Source organism: Trichechus manatus, unplaced genomic scaffold (genome assembly GCF_000243295.1).
Source record: "Trichechus manatus latirostris isolate Lorelei unplaced genomic scaffold, TriManLat1.0 scaffold00016, whole genome shotgun sequence".
In the NCBI taxonomy this organism is placed as follows: Eukaryota; Metazoa; Chordata; class Mammalia; order Sirenia; family Trichechidae; genus Trichechus; species Trichechus manatus.
In genome coordinates, this window is record NW_004443952.1 from 19,924,105 (window position 1) to 19,942,309 (window position 18,205).

At 39.8% G+C, this 18,205-nt stretch overlaps 1 protein-coding gene across 1 annotated transcript in view; it reads right to left on the bottom strand.

Annotated features, from left to right (window-relative positions):
• PLPPR1 (phospholipid phosphatase related 1) overlaps positions 1-18,205 on the bottom strand; it is a 263,307-nt gene that overhangs the window by 218,096 nt on the left and 27,006 nt on the right. The window lies entirely within an intron of this gene.

Below are 18,205 nucleotides of genomic sequence, written 5' to 3' on the forward strand. Positions count from 1 at the left end.
ACATGTCATGGGGTTGTTAACCATTGTCATAAAACAATATGTGTACTGTTTAATGAGAAACTATTTGTTCTGTAAACCTTCATCTAAAGTACAATAAAAAATAAATAAAAATAAAAATTCATACCCTCTTAAATAAATAAATATCATCCATCCCCAATGAAACCACACACAGAACAATCAAATCAAAAGTTCTGGGAGTGGGATTCAAATATCAGTGTGCAGGCAGGTTTAGAACCCCTAGAGTCTCTAAGATCCCTTCTAACTCAGAAACCTATTACTGGGATGGCTAGCCCTTTCCAGGCAGGTCATCACCAATAGTACTCGGGCATGACACTGACATTGCCTTTCTAGACCCAGGTCTGTAGCACAGTGCTCCTGACCACAAGCTCTAGAAACGGCAGATGTAGGTTCACACCCCAGCTCTGTTGCTTGACCTTGGGCAAGCTGCCTTATCTCTCAGCCTCAATTTCTTCATCTCTGAAATGGTTCACCACGAGTTGGGGGCTGTCTCCGCTGCGGCTAACAACAACAACAACAAAATGGCGGTCATTATACCTAACATGCAGGGCTACTGAAGGATTTAAAAAGATAATTACCTAGCAAGTAGCACAGGCTCAGTAATTTGGAGCTGCTGTTGATACTAAAAATTTTGTAGCACTGCAACTTTTTATTTTTAAACAAAGATGTTAGTTTATTTTCTTTCCTCCTGAAGAGCAACCACATGGAAAATAACAACAGCCACTAGGGAAGCCTGGATCAGTTTAAGCACCACCAGGGGAATGCTTTCCAATAGTTCATTTCCTCCTCTGTCTTCAGCTACCAAAGCTACCCTAGGAGGAAGCCACTGTTTTACTTTATGAAATATTTGCCCAAGATAACAGACAGTAATTCTAAGTAGGCTTTTGACAAACAGACTCCTTTTCTTATCCCCTATCACCCTTGAGCATAATAAGCAAAGTTGATATACTCATTAGGAGTAACACTTTTGTCTATCTTCATTTTCTGGCAGTGGATTATAAGTTTGATTCTGTTACATGAATCAAACTTGCTCTTAGTGGAAGCTGCAACAGCACGGAAATCATCAGGGTGGTTCCACTTAATTAGTAAGTCATGAGCACATTTGTTTCTTGATGTTTGGGGAAGGGATCTTGGAGTCAATGAGGCCAGGTTTCCATTTTTTCTAAGCTGTGGGCACTCTGAGAAGTGGGAGCATTTTCCCTATTCATTGTTTATGAATTTGCATCCATACCAAATGCCTACGCAAATCCTTTTCAACCCCCACCCAGATCTGACCAGCAAGCCTTGAGAAAGAAGATACGGAAAATTTTACCATAAATTCAGCACTGTCAAGGCCCTTCAGTGATGGTTGAAAATCTCATTCCCATAGAGCCCTGCCTAGAACCCGGAGTCAGACCAGAGAGAATTTGCATGTGCTATTGTCTCTATTTAGAATGCTCTTCCCTTCCCTCTTTACCTATAAAACTCCTCATACTTTAGGGGTTAGGTCCGCACTGCCATTCTCTCAAGCTTTAGTGTGCATACAAATGTACACATAAGAAGCACCTGGGAATCTATAAGAAACACCTGGGGATCTTGTTAAAATGTAGATTCTGATTCAGTATATCTGCTGTGGAAATGCAAATTCTCAGCAGGGGGTTGAACTGGAGTGAACCAGTTGGAAGCCTTGATTCAGACCTGTCTGCTCCATTCACTTTCTCCAACCCTCCCTCAAAATACTGACTTGAGTATCTACTACATGCCTATGGATCTACTCACCCTGGAATGTTCTCTTTCCTTCCTACATCTAAAATTTGGAAAGTATATTTCCTAGAAGTAATATTATAAGGATTGGTTGAATTTGGTAATGTTATTAGTATAATTAATTCAGTTAATCTGTGTAAAGTGCTTAGAATAGTCCCTTGCACATAGTATTTGCTCAATAAATGTTTTATATTAACATAATTATTAGTATTGCTATTATAATAGTGAGTCAGCTATATTATACTTTAAATAGGCTTTTGTGAATTGATCTGTGTTTTAGATATCGTTTTATAATAATTGAGTAACTTCTATGCACTAAGCATTATGCTAAGTGCATTATATGCTTTTCTTCACTTAATTCTCACAACAGCCCTATAAGGGAGGTACTATCGTACAGTACCTCCAATAAAGAATAAAGAAACTGAAGCACGGGGAGGTTAAGGAACTTACTCAAAGTCACACAGCAAGAAAGTGCCTCAGAGCTAGGATTCAAACACATGATGTCTGTTCTTTAACCTGCCTTCTTAGTCATTATGCTCAACTTCCTAATGAAACATTTATTTGTCCTGTCCGTTTTTGCTGTTCTCAGCATCCACTTGGAGGGAGGGAGGGAATCTAGTAGTGCCTAAAGGTTTGCAGGTGTTTGTAGAAAAGTCACTGTTCATCTTCACTTCAGACATTGATTTGGCCACAGGTCCTGACCTTTGTGGGCACAATAAGAATTGTTCCCTCTTGCCTTTGTTACTTGAAGTAGTTGTTCTTTCAACTACTTTCTGGATCAACATTACTCATCCTCTAACATCCTGAGAATCACAGATAGTCTCTCTCTTCTTAAAGTCTGGTAGTTATTAATGAAGTTATAAATTTCCATTGATTATATTTTTCTTACCTATCCTATTCAATGTAATATTCTTGACAGCAGCAGCCATATCTGTTTTGCAAAATGCATATCCCAAAGCCCTAAGAACCAAATGTGTCTCCGTGGATTCACCTCACTTCCCAAAATCCTATCCTAAAGGTAGACTGGGATAATGATAATGATATTATATAAAGTGATGCTATCTGCTCATTAAATGCAGGGCCTAACTTTGAGTCCATTTGTTGGTGATTTGCCCTGAACCAGAAATACTGTATTGCACAGTTACAGTTTATACTTGTAAAATAGTTGACTATGATGAGCGGCAGGATCTAAGTCCATACAGCAGAATCAAGGCAACATGGCAGAATGGAAAGAGCTCTGTCCTTGCCAAAAGAGAACAAAGCTTGAATCTTAGCTTTGCCATTTACTAGCTCTTTAATTCAGGCAAAATATTTAACATTTCTAAGAATTTCCTCGTCTGAAAAATCATTGTGCAGGATTCTTATGAGGCTTGATTCATATTATGTAAGTAAAATGTTGGGCTCAGAGTAGATCTTCAATAAATAGTAAGTGGTATCAGAATGAGCAAAAGCCAATGAATCCACTGCAGTTGCCACAAGTACATCCAGAGCTCAAATCCAGGTTTCTAATAGCATTCTCCAATATAAGGGCCAGGGCTCCTGAAGAAAGGCTGATTCAGGGCTGGGGCAGGGAATATACAAGATAAGCCTGGAGCATTTGTAGTGCCAGAAAGTAAGGACATGCTAAAAAAACAAATGATAAGGGTGTGTCAAAGGGACACAGGAGCCAAATGAAAGAGCTTCCAATGGCCAAGGTTGGAAAAAACTTGAGTAACAACATTAGTAACATAGTATTAGATTATAACTCAGAGTATAGAAAAAATATCCACGCGTCCATACTGATATAAGTAAATGATTAATTAAGTAAATAATTGGGGAAGAATAGGCAAAATTCCTATACAGAATAATTCTAAATAATTTAGGTGCCTACTGCCCCCTCAAGGAGGTGGAGCATAACCCCCCACCCTTTAAGTATGAGACGTGCATGGTGATCTCCTTCCTAAACATAGAAAGCTGAGGTGTGGAGGACAGAAGTAACTTGTTGCAATGAAGAAATCTGACAAATAGTATATCAGCCAGGGGATCAAGGTTAATATCACACAGTGAACAGTGATAAGTAACGTTGATAAAATGTGTACTTTATATGATGTGATTAGAATGGCACTCCACCTCTGTGCTCTTCCTCCCAAAAACCCAGGTTGTTGTTGTGTGCTGTCGAGTCAATTCCAATTCATAGCGACCCCATGTAACAGAGTCGAACTACCCCATAGGGTTTTCTAGGCTATACTCTTTACATGAGCAGATCCTTTCTCCTGTGGAGCCTTGGGTGGGTTCAAATCGCCAACCTATCAGTTAGCAGCTGAGTTCTTAACTGTTGTGCCACCAGGGCTCCTTCCCAAAAGCCCATAACCCCTATCTAATTATTAAAAAAAAAAAAATCAGACAAACAAAATGAAAGATATTCTACAAATTCCTGACAGTACTCCTCAAAACTGTCAAGATCATCAAAAACATGGAAAATTTGAGAAATATAATGGTCTAGAAGGAGTCTAAGGAGACGTGGCAACTAAATGTAATGTGGTATCCTAGGTGATAGCCTGAAACAGAAAAAGGACACTAGGTAAAAACTAAGGAAATCCAAATAAAGTATGGACTTTAGTTAATAATACTATATCAGTATTGGTTCATCAATTGTGATAAATTTACCATGGTAAAGTTAACAATAGGGACAATAGGGGCACTGAGTGTGAGGTATAGGGGAACTCTCTAATATTCTTCTAACTTTTCTGTAAATATATAAGCCTTCTAAAATAAAAAGTTTACTTAAATTTAAAAAATCAGTAAATCCTTGCTCAAAACCATACTTGGAATAGTATATTTCTAAACTATAAAGTCTCATAGTAAAAAAGTGGGAGATTACATTGTACATTTGATTAAGGAGTTCTCTAATCCAAATTGTCTACCTTCTAAGACATCCTATTAAATAAGTTTAGTAAGATAGTTATTGTGATCATTAAGGTTGTGTGTCAAGTTGACTGAGCCATGATTCGCAGTGGTTTGGCAGTCATATAATGATGTAATTACCTCTATGATAAGATCTGATGTAATGTGATCACCTCCATGATGAGATCTGCTATATTATGATCACCTCCATGATGGGATATGCTGTGAGTAGCCAATCAGTTGAAAGGAAGTTTCCTTGGGGGTGTGGCCTGCATCCAATATAGGTGGACTTTCTGGTAAGGCTTTAGGGCTCTTTCCTCACTCTGGATCCTGCAGTCAGCTCCTGTTCATCTGACCTCCAGTTCTCGGTACTTTAGCTGGCAGCTTACCTGCTGATCTTGGGATTCGTCAGCCTCCACAGTCTGTGAGCCAGAGGCCTCCCAGCTTATCTGCCTGTTGTCTGCCCTGCTGATCTGAAGTTCACCAGCCCCTGCAGCTACATGAGTCAGAAGAAGCCTCCAGTCTGACCCACAGACTTGGGACTTTCCAGCCTCTACAACCTGGTGATCCATTTCCTTGATATAAATCTCTATCCATCTATCTATATATGTATACATATATACGTGTATGTATGTATGTATATAGATGTTTCACTGGTTTCGCTTCTCTAGAGAACCCAGCCTAAGACAGTTATAAAGCAGCACCTAAGATCTCAGAGTAATTTCTTCCTCCAAAATTCTAATCAGAGTAAAGAATAAATATGACTGATTGTTTTTTAAAAAAATACTGCGTTAGTGATAACAGAGAATTTGTTATGAGAATCACAGACCAATTATTCTGAGAGAAGCTCTTTTCCACAGACGTGCCAAAGCGAAGTTACGAATCAGTACAGCCTAATTTAGAAGGTTTGAAAAGAAGTGAGTACTTCATTCAGTTTAGTGTGGTTATAATATATCTACAATACTCTTCAGAGGAGACACTTTTCAAATAGAAAGTTCTGAATACATACATATCTTGGCTACTTAGAAGAGATCAGTGCAGAGAGGAAGTTAAGTGCCATGGAATTCCTTGGTGACCTGTGTGAGAAGTAGGGTGACAGAGAAAACCTGGCAATAACAACTCCTTAAAATATTCTGCAAAGTTCAGGAATTCATCCCCTCCCGGTCAGTGTGACAGTTTAAAAATATGTCTATGACAACACCAAATGCTGGCAAGGATGTGGAGCAACTGGAACCCTCACTCATTGCTTGTGGGAATGCAAAATGGTACAGCCACTTTGAAAGACAATCTGGCAGTTTCTTACAAAGCTAAACATAGGCTTACCATACACTCAAGCAATCACGCTCCTAGGTGTTTACCCAAACGAGATGAGAACACATGTCCATAAAAAAATTTAAACATAAATGTTTATAGCAGCTGTATTCATAATTGCCAAAAAATGGAAGCAACCAAGATATCCTTCAATAGGTGAATGGATAAACAAACTGTGGTACATCCATGCAATGGAGTATCCGAAATAAAAAGAAATGAGCTCTCAAGATATGAAAAGACATGGAGAAACCTTAAATGCATACTGTTAAGTGAAAGAAGCTAGTCAGAAAAAGCTACATACTGTATGATTCCACCTATAGGATATTTTGGAAAAGGCAAAACTATAGAGAATATGAAAAGATCGGTGGTTTCCAGGGGCTCGAGCGGGAGGGGGGAACGATGAATAGGTGGTGCACAGGGCATTTTTAGGGCAGTGAAACTATTCTAGATGATACTGTGATGGTAGACACATGACATTATGAATTCGTCAGAACCCATAGGACTGTGTAACACAGTGAAGCCTAATGTAAACTATGAACTTTAGTTAATAATAATGTTCAATACTGGTTCATCAATTGTAACAAAAGTACTACAGGAATGTAAGATGTTAATAGTAGGAGAAACAGTGTGCAGGGTGGAGGGAGATATACAGGAACTCTATACTTTCTGCCTTAATTCAGAAAATATTTGTAAAACATCTACTATGTGTCAGGCATTCTGACAGACATTAGGAATTCAGCGGTGTAAAAGACAAAGACCTCTCCTCATGGATCTTAAAGTCTAGTGGGAGAAGCAGACAACAAGTAGATGAACAAACCAAATGATTACAGATTATGATACGTGCTATAAGGGAAATCAACAAGGTACTTGGAGAAATCCTACTTTAGACAGAGTGGTTAGGGAAGGGCTCTGTGAGATCACATTTAAGACAAGACCTAAAAGTAAAGAAAAAACAGTCACATTAAGAGCAGTAGACATGTTCCTAGTGGAGGAACAATATCTGCAAAGGCCCTGATGTGGCAATATGCTAGCAACTGAGAGAAATAGCTAGGAACAGGGTGGCTGACGCTTAATGTGTAAGACAGGTGTGGAAGAGACAGCATTCCATCATAGAACACCCCTTCTGTGGTGGAGAGCTGTTTTTAGGAAGTGGCCTTCCAGTAAGAGATTTTATTTCCTAACCCCCCTTGCAGGTAAGCATGGTCATGTAACTGAATTTTGGCTAAGAGGATATTGGTAGAAGTGCCATTACTGCACCTAGCCCATAAAAACTGTGCACTCTCTTTGCTTGTCTGCCAGCTTGACGTTGACACTGGAAGCCATACCGGAAGATGCCAGTTCACTATCACCAGAGTCCCTGAATACTGTGTGGAACAGAGGCCCACCCTCTCTCCCTCTTTCTACCACCTGGCCTTTGTATAAGTAGGAAATAAACCTCTATGTGTTAAGCCATGAGACTGAAGCATTTTGCTGTTACAGCAGTTAGTATTACCTTAACTGATGTAGGGGAAAGTGATGCAAGATTCAGGTGGAATTCATAATGAGGGGCCAGATCAAATGGTAAGGAATCTGATTTTTATTCTAAGAACATCGAGAAGCCATTATTATAAGCAGGGAAGTGAGATGATCTAATTTACACCTTTAAAGTCACTATGGTTTCTGTGGGGATTGGATGGAAGGCAAAAGAGTAAAAGTACTATGTTGGGTTATTTACAAAGAGCCAGTATTAAGTAAAGAAATGGAAGTTCCACAGTCTGTCAACTGGGAATGCTCAGCTTGTCAGAAGAGCAAAGTTCACATAATCATAATGTTTTTTAAATTAGAAGGAATAACCATCAGGTTCAAGGGGGTGATAGGTACATTACCTAGCAGCTTTTAGGCTTTCTGTAATCCTTAATAAACACTACACTTTTTTTAAAAAAAAAAAAAACAAACAAAAACCTAACCTACTCTATCTACTCAAATATTATCTCACCCTGACTGTTCTAAGTTAAGCTAATGTCAGGCTTATGACTTTTGGGCAACATGAAAAGCAGTTGACTGGGACAACACAGAGACTGGGATCTTTAACCAGGCAAGCCACAATCTCGTTGCTCAAAAAAACTAACAAAACAAAACAATTCTGAATAAGACCCAAGACTCTATAGCAAATTAAGATACTATCACTACGAGGACTGAAAAAAATCTAGAGGTAGAAACAATGACTAATGAATGATTCGAAGTAAACCATACTTTCAAACACAAGTCCAGTGGGAACACAAGAGACAAACACCTTAGTGTGCCAAGAGGGTGTGTACTGGAGGGCTTGGTTGGAGGGGAGGGTCAGAGGACACAGTGCTTGAATACAAGTTTATCTAGGTGGAGAAGCACTTGTGCCATATGATGATACAGGGTGTCATGGTTTGAATTATGTCCCCCAAAAAATGTGTGTATCAATTTGGCTAGGCCGTGATTCCTGGTACTGTGTGATTTTCCTGTATGTTGTAAACCTGCCTCTATGATGTTAATGAGGGAGGATGGGTGGCAGTTGTGTTAGTAAGGCAGGACCTGATCTACAAGACTGGATTGTGTCCTGAGGCAATCTCTTGAGATATAAAAGGCAGAAGTGAGCAAGGAGACAGGGGGACCTCATACCATCAGGAAAGCAGTGCCGGGAGCAGAGCACGTCTTTTGGACTGGGGTCCCTGCACGGAGAAGCTCCTAGTCCAGGGGAACACCAAAGAGAAGAAGGCCAACAGAGAGAAAAAGCCTTCCCCTGGAGCTGATGCCCTGAATTTGGACTTTTAGCCTACTTTGACTGTGAAGAAATAAATTTCTCTTCGTTAAAACCGTCCACTTGTGGTATTTCTGTTATGGCAGCACTAGATGACTAAGACACAGGGTCTGTTAACTCTTTGCTTTACTTTACAATCTTTATCTGCTAGATCCAATCTAATTTTCATTTGAAAATCTTTTCTGGGATAGACTGTAGCCAAATACAATGTTACAGTGATTTTATATATCTTTCCTCTCTGCAAGATACTTCATGAGTTAGTACTTGCAATGCACCATTATCAATGGATATTAGATATTCTAAACTTGTTCCCCAAAATGTAACAGGTTAAAAATCACAGTCTAAAACAATAGAGTCTAAAATATGTATGGACCATGCCTCTAATCTAGCATTACAAGGGTATTTGTTGCTTTCTATGTTTAAATGTAAAGTCTATAAAAAGTCTTACTTGTTCTGGAAAACACTGGGCCACAAAACCCAAGCTCCAGATATTAAAAAGAGATAAGTGTATATGCGGTCTTACCAGCACTAACCTGAAATAAATCCAGGCAATCAGGGAGCACCATTTGTATATTTATTCTCTGAAAAGAAAATGTATATTAAAAAAGAATTCTCTTCTTTCAGAAAACATCTGTCAGTATAAAGTGATTTTTGTTGTATTGCGGTGGTCAATGTTGTTTTTCAAGTGGTTCTTGACATCTGCAGGAAATCTTGGGGTTTTATGGAGGAAAAGCTCACAACACAAACACATACACACTCGCGCACACACACATCAAGCCTTGTCATAACTGTGAGTGACCCAAAAATTCTCGCAAAAAGCAGACTTTGATTGGCAGCTAGAAACTGCATACATTAACAATCTGCAGCTTTTACCCACAAATTGCATGACCTGAAAGATAAAATGCAGCTGTTCACAAATATTCAAACTGACTCCAGATTGCATGATCAGTTCTTGTCTCTTCTGAAGATTCTAGGCTGAAGCCAGGCATATAATATTTCTTGATTTTCTCATCTGAAGATTTTGTTCAGGTTTCAGAGGAGCTGTAGCTGGTTATCACCCCAAAGCAGTTCAAACTGATTTCCAAAGACCCTGGCCAATCATTTGTTCACTCATTCCACAAACATTAATGAGTATTTACTATGTGCCAGTTATGATACTACATATTTCAAGAAGGAGACATTGACTAATGATGTTAAACAATGTAGGCTGGTCGAGTGAACTGAGGATGAAGAAGGAGCTACTGAATCCAGCTATTAGGTATTACTATCAGATCAATATTAAAGGATGGATGGGGTCAGGAAGAGACAATGAATTTCAAATAGATAGGCTGGTGAAAGAAGATTATTAAAAATGGTCTGCAACTAGTAGTAGGGAACTGGGGAAAATCTAGGGTACAAAGAATCAGAGTGCCTGGGATCCTCCAACTGAGAGAGTCCAGGTTCACAATTCTAATTAGGCAGGTGGGAGGATATGTGTCAAGATTTCTCAGGTAAGGAGGTAGAAGAAGTATTTTGGGGAAAAGCTGAAAAAGAAATATTTCTTGATAACTGAAAAGAGTTTCCAGAGAATTCAGGGGAATGGTATGAAAGGGGATCAGTGGGAGTAGAACTCATTTCCAAGTTCCATATTTAGTGATTCAAAGTTGTGAATTTAGTCTCCATTTCCAACCAGTGCCCAGAGTTAACATCCATCAGTATGTTTTAATTTGTGGTTTCCTGGGAAGTGATCCCGTCCCCAAATACTTAGTATTACCAGTGCCTGAAATACCACCATTACAAATGCATTGCTTTGAAACCAGGCTGTTTCCAAAAGCTTCTGGGAGAGTAACGTGTGATGTGGTTACTTCTGAGTTATAAAAAGACCAGAATAGACACAAACGTACACACACACACACGGGGAAGACAGACAACATGTGAGGACCCTTCTATAAGCAAAGGGATACCAAGGATCACCTGCAGACACGGAAACTAGGAAAGAGGATCAAAGAAGGAATTGACATGGCCGAGGCCCTGATTTGAATTTTTAACCTCAGAACTGTGAGAAAATAAATGTCTATTCTCTAAAGCCACCCACCTGTAGTATTTCTTTTACAGATGCGCTAGGTAACTAAGGCACAATGACTGAAAGTTAATGGGATAAAGAGCTAAAAAGAACACCTCTCACTGGCTAGAAATTTGCTTCTGGTTTCAGAGAAATCAAGATACCATAATATCAAAGTCATATCTCAAAGCTATAAATGTGAGGCTACAGAGTAATGCTGCTTTTCTTAAGCGCAGATCGTTCAAAGATGTGTAGGCCTGTCATGGATTGAACTGTGTCCCCTAAAAATAAGTGTCAACTTGGCTAGTTCACATTTCCCAGTATTGTGTTATTGTCTACCATTTTGTCATCTGATGTGATTTTCCTATGTGTTATAAATCCTGTCTCTATGATGTTGATGAGATGGAATTAGTGGCAATCACGTTAATGAGGCAGGACTCAATCTATGAGATTGGATTGTGTTTTGAGCCAATCTCTTTTGAGATATAAAGAGAGAAATGACCAGAGAGACAGGGGGACCTCATACCACCAAGAAAGCAGCTCCGGGAGCAAAGTGCATCCTTTGGACCTGAGGTTCTGTGCAGAGAAGCTCCTAGACCAAGGGAAGATTGGTGACAAAGACCTTCCTCCAGAGCCAACAGAGAGGGAAAACCTTCCCCTGGGGCTGAATTTGCACTTCTGGCCTACTAGACTCTGAGAGAATAAACTTTTGTTTGTTGAAGCCATCCACTTGTGGTATTTCTGTTATAGCAGCACTAGATAACTAAGACAAGGCTCAGTCAGGGTATTTGTGTAGTAAAGAATTTGGTCTTACCCCAAGAGAAGGTCTGGCCTTTGCCCTTGGCTTCTGGTAGGTCATATCTAGGCCCTTGGAATGTTATTCCTAATAAGAGTGTCTTTGTTTACCTGGGGGCCTTGGGTCATCTGGATAGTCTTAACAACATAATTTAGGGTGGGAGCTGGCCACATCCACATAGTCTGTGTGGTGATGCTATGTGTGTGGGGGGGTTACCACACCAGGAAGTCCAACAATATGACTTATGTTGGAGTATTTGGGGCAGACAATATTAGCTGACCTAGAGGCTGAGACCAACCAAGTGGGTAATCAATCATGCCTATATAATGGAGCCCTCCAAAAAACTCTGAACACTGAGGCTCTGGGGAGCTTCCATGATTGGCAATATTCTGTGCACATCATCACACATTGCTACTGGAAAAGTAACGTGTCCTAACTCCACAGAGAGAGGACAATGGACGCCACACATTTGGAACCCTCCTGGACTCTGTCTTGTGTGTCTCTTCCTTTGGCTGATCTTCATCTGTATCCTTTCCCTGAAATAAACTGTAACCACGAGTGTACCAGCTTTCAGAAGAGTTCTGTGAGCCTTTCTAGTGAATTATCAAACCTGAGTGTGATTGTGGGATCCCCCCAAACTTGCCGTTTATGTCAGAAGTAAGGGAAGTCTTGAGGACTGTGACCTCTGACTTTGTAGTTGCCCAAAACTCCACATGCATTATCCACCTTGGGAAGTTACTTAATTATCCCAAATATTTTTGGGACTGTCTCCCCAGTCCTTTGAATCTCTTCAGGAATGACAAATCTGCACACTGAGCCATTGGACTCGGTTTTTGGAATTAGTCAAAAGCAGATCAGATCTTAGTTTGGTAAATAAGATGGATTATGGACTGGAGAATCACCACCTTCTATTAAAAAGGGGAGGGGTGATTAGACATTGATGAAACTTACTTTCCTACACCTTATAAACTGGCTCTGGGGAAACTAACCAACGGAAGTTTTGAAAGTATTTTAAGAAATGGCAGTATGCCCGGATAAGCAAAGCATTATTCAAGACAAAGAACAAAGTGGGAGGCCTCACACTACCTGATTTTAGAACCTATTATACCGCTACAGTAGTCAAAACAGCCTGGTACTGGTACAAAAACAGATACATAGACCAATGGAACAGAATTGAGAATCCAGACATAAACTCATCCACCTATGAGCAGCTGATATTTGACAAAGGCCCAAAGTCCGATAATTGGGGAAAAGACAATCTCTTTAACAAATGGTGCTGGCAGAACTGGATATCCATCTGCAAAAAACTGAATCAAGACCCATACCTCACACCATGCACAAAAACTAACTCAAAATGGATCAAAAACCTAAATATAAAATTGAAAAGGATAAAGATCATGGAAGGAAAAATATGGACAATGCTAGGAGCCCTAATACATGGCATAAACAGAATATAAACCATAAGTAACAAAGCACAAACACCAGAAGAGAAAATAGATAACTGGAAACTCCTAAAAATCAAACAATTATGCTCATCAAAAACTTCACCAAAACAGTCAAAAGACAACCTACAGACTGGAAAAAAAAAAATTTGGCTACAACAAGTCCGATTAGCATCTAATCTCTAAAATCTACAAGATACTGTAAAACCTCAACAACAAAAAGACAAATAACCCAATTAAAAAATGGGCAAAGGATATAAACAGGCACTTGGCCAAAGAAGATATTCAGGTGGCTAACAGACACATGAAGAAATGCTCATGATCATTAGCTATTAGAGAAATGCAAAACTGCAATGAGATATCATCTCACCCCAACAAGGCTAGCATTAATCCAAAAAGCACAAAATAATAAATGTTGGAGAGGTTGTGGAGAGACTGGAACACTTATACACTGTTGGTGGGAATGTAAAATGGTACACCCACTTTGGAAATCGATTTGGTCCTTCCTTATAAAGCTAGAAATAGAAGTACCATACAATCCAGCTATCCTACTCCTTGGAATATATCCTAGAGAAATAAGAGCCATCACACGAATAGATATATGCACATCCATGTTCATTGCAGCACTGTTCATGATAGCAAAAAGATGGAAACAACCTAGGTGCCCATCAACGGATGAATGGATAAACAAATTATGGTATATTCATACGATGGACTACTACACAACGATAAAGAACAACAATGAATCCGTGAAACATAACATGGAGGAATCTAGAAGGCATTATGCTAAGTGAATTTAGTCAGTCACAAAAGGACAAAATATTGTATAAGACGACTATTATAAGAACTCAAGAAAAGATTTACACACAGAAGAAAACATTGTTGATGGTTACGAGGGTGGGGAGGGAGGGAGAGGGTTATTCACTAACTAGATAGTAGACAAGAATTATCTTAGGTGAAGGGAAGGACAGCACACACTACAGGGCAAGTCAGCACAACTGGACTAAACCAAAGCTAAGAAGTTTCCTGAATACAACCAAACACTTCAAGGGACACAGTAGCAGGGGTGAAGGTTTGGGGAACATGCTTTCAGGGGACATTTAGATCAATTGGCATAACAAAGTTTATTGAGAAAATGTTTGCATCCTACTTCAGTGAGTGGCATCTGGGGTCTTAAAAGCTAGTGAGCGGCCATCTAAGATGCATCAATTGGTCCCAGCCCACTCCAGTAAAGGAGAATGAAGAACACTAAAGACACAAAGAAAGTATTAGCCCAAGAGACAGAAAGGGCCACATAAACCAGAGACTGCATCAGCCTGAGACCAGAAGAACTAGATGGTGCCCAGCTACCACCAATGACCGCCCTGACAAGGAACACAACAGAGAGTCAGTCCCTGATGGAGCAGGAGAAAGGTGGGGTGCAGAACTCAAATTCTAGTAAAAAGACCAGACTTAATGGTTTGACTGAGACTGGAGGAACCTCAGAAGGCATGACCCCCAGACTCTCTGTCAACCCAGTACTAAAACCATGCCCGAGGCCAACTCTTCAGACAAAGATTAGACTGGACTGTGGGACATAAAACGATACTCTTGAAGAGTGTGCCTCTTAGCTCAAGTAGATACATGAGACTAATTGGGTAGCTCCTGTCCGGAGGTGAGATGAGAAAGCAGAGAGGGTCAGGAGCTGGTTGAGTGGACACGGGAAATCAGGGGTAGAAAGGAGGAGTGTGCTGTCACAGTATAGGGACAGCAATTAGAGTCACATAACAACAATGTGTGTATAAATTTTTGTATGCAAAACTAACTTGAATTGTAAACTTTCACTTAAAGTACGACAATAAAATTAAAAGAAAAAAAAGAAATGGCACAATGTTTGGAATAAATACGTAAACTCTAAAATGACTACTTGAGAGAGGAAAACATACATTTAGATGTACAAAGTCCATCCAGCTTATTACAGAGTGGAGAGCACACATTCAATATATTATTTTTAATGCATTTTAAAGGAAATAATATGTTAAGAGGATTACCTAAATTCTTCTATATTTTAAATCTCATCACTTTATAGCCATACAGCATCTCTCCTCTATATGATTATAGGCAGCATTCAAAAGTCTTTTGCAGACAGGTGGCTGATGAATTACCAGATCTTTAATTCATAAATTTAACTTCTTAAACTCATTTGGTTTATTGTGTGTAATACACACAAACCCTGAATGATTCACACAAACTATTTTTTGCTCATAAAAACATGCCAAAACCTTTTCAGAGAGTTGCTTTTGTCTCTTTTTAGAGCACTCACTCTTCAGTGTGTATAAACAAGCAAATGCTTTGATATTCAAATTAATGAAAGCAGTGGAAATGAGAGATGAACCCATCTGAAAATCATATGCTCCCATCTGATGCATTTTGATGAAATGCTCACACACAAAAAAAGTTATTTGAAAGAGAATCTACCTTATACGCAAGGAAAAAAATCCCATGCAAGTAAGGCAGACAGAAAGAAAAGTTATTTGACAGGTAATCACAAAATCTGAGTTCTAGTTCTGCCTCCCCAAGAACAGCAAGTGGCTGGAAGCATGGACTTTGAGGTTAGGAAGATACGGATTTAAACCCTGACTCAGCTGGTTGTTGGCTGTGTGACCTCAAACAAGTTAATTAACTGTTTTGAGCCTAAATTTATTCACCAATAAATGTAAATAGTGACAGTACTCATTTTGCAGAGTAATTTTAGGAATTAAATAAAAGACTCAATGTAATTTGCTTAACATAGTGCCTGGGACATAATCTGGTGGTGGTGTTATTGTTATCAATATGATTATTAAGTTGAGCGACTGTTTTTCTTTGCATCGGTTTTCATCCTATAAAATGGGACTGTTACCTAATTGGAGACCCTGGTGGCATAATGGTTAAGAGCTGTGGCTGCTAACCAAAAGGTCAGCAGTTCGAATCCACCCGGCACTCTGTGGAAACCCTATGGGGCAATTCTACTCTGTCCTATAGGGTTGCTAGGAGTCGGGATCAACTCGATGGCAATGGGTTTGGTTTTTTTTGGTTTATTACCTAATTGATTCATGACAATCAAATGAGTTAACAGAAAATTTATATGTTGTGCAATGCTGAATATTGTTATGAAATACAAAACGCTGTTTTACGTATATTACAAATGCCTTATTTCCCATGCTATTTGGGATTGAACATACATTCATAAGCACTTTAATCTCCTGTTAGAAAAGGGGGTTATATAACTTTAGTCTGTGTTATTTGAGTTTCCCTGCACTTCACCAACAGATGGACTCCTAGTAGGTATAATAAACTTCACTGGCTTCTGCCCCATCTGTCTATATAGGACTTCCAGGAAACTCCCACCCCAGACCCTGAGTCTCACTCAGGTATGTCTGGTGGTCCCTAGGAGGTGTCTTGTGTATGCTCACAAGTCCTGCTCTTAGCTCCTGTCATAAGGTGGCACTTGTCATGTTCTTCCTCTTTTACTCCAGCTCTTTTGGTCAACATTTACTGCCAGGAAAGCCAGATGAGAGGAGACCCTTCCTTATTGCCATTCCTGCTGATGCCCCATCCCAATCTAGAATATTCACAACAAGCATGCTGCATCTCAATGCTCTCAAAGCTGCAGACCCTCGAGGTGCTAGAGGTGACGTGTGTTCAGGACAAAGTTCTCTCCAGGTTTTGTATTTTGCCTTCTCAGCCCTTCCACAGAACTGCTAGGCCCAGCAAGCATCTCACAGGACCCCCATGGAAATGACGTCTTCTGCTGTGCTCAGAAAAGGCAGATCATGAAGGCAAATGTTTCACAAAAGCCATCATGTTGTACTCTCCTTCCCCATTTTTAATTCCTCCTCACCTCCAAGTTGACTCATGTAAATTGAGGCTCCCAGGCTGGCTGGTCCACTATCTCCTCAGACATACACAGACATGCTTGGGTTCTTAAGATGGATGCAGCTTGGGCTCAAGCCACACACTCATCCAACAGAAAATAGTATAGCCTAGGATTAAAGAATGTTCTCCAGAGTCAGATGGGCGGATTCAACCTCCAGCCCTCCTGTTTACTAACTTAACATCTCTAAATCTCAATGTCCTTTTCTATAAAATGGGGATAGAGAAACTCGGACAATGGTAAGCTTGGCCTGTTAGGTATATTTAGCGTGTTATCTTGTGCCTGGCAGGCTGGTCATGGGTGGGGGTTAAGCAATGAGAAGCCTGGCTTGACTGATGCGGTAGGTTCATCTGGGGGGCAGCAGAGAATAGTATCCACCCAGATTTCATAATTCCCTCCTTTCCACCATCCTCTGTGGCTAACTCTTCAGTCTTCCCTGCCCTGGACCTCACCACTCCATGACCATGATCATAATCTCCTTACTAGCATCTCTGGTTCCCATATCTACTGAAGTGGACCCATCTGCCTAGACACACCGCCCAAACACTGTTTCCTCTCTTGTAACAATCAGGTTGATGGGGCAGAGGTGAAGGGGTGAGGAAGCCAGTTCAAATTCCAAGGCTAGTGGTCCAGAAAGAGGTCCTTAGCCTGTCTATGCTGGATATCAACACAAATCCACCACTGCTGAGGGGAGCCCTCAAATGTTTTCATCTAGCTAAAACAGTCAAAATAGTACTGAGTAAAAGCTTCAGGAAGATGTATTTCAAAGCAACAAGATAAAATGCTTTTAACAATTCAAAGACAGAACAAGCTACCTTTGGAGCAACCATAACAAAATGATTAAGAACACAGGTTTGATGATGCTGAGTGAAATAAGTCAATCACTAAAAACAAATACTGTATGATCTCACTGATATGAAATACCTAGACTAGACAAACGTATAGAGATCAGAGTTTAATAGTGATTACCAGGGGCAGGAGGTAGGGGAGGGGGGAATCATTGTTTAGGAAGCAGTGAGTTTCTGTTTATGGTGATGGGAAATTTGGCAACAGATACTGGTTATGGTGCACAAGATGATTGATGTAACTCGTTCCACTGAATTGTACATGTTAAAAATGTTGAAATGGCAAATGTTGTATTATCTATATTTTTACAACAATAAAAAAGAACACAGGTTTGAGAGTCAGATAACCATGGATTTGAACCTTGATGTTTGATACTTAATAGCTGTGTTACTTAATTTCCCTGGGCCTCTCTTTTCTCCTGTGGGTAATAATAATACCTACTTCCCCTAAATACTGA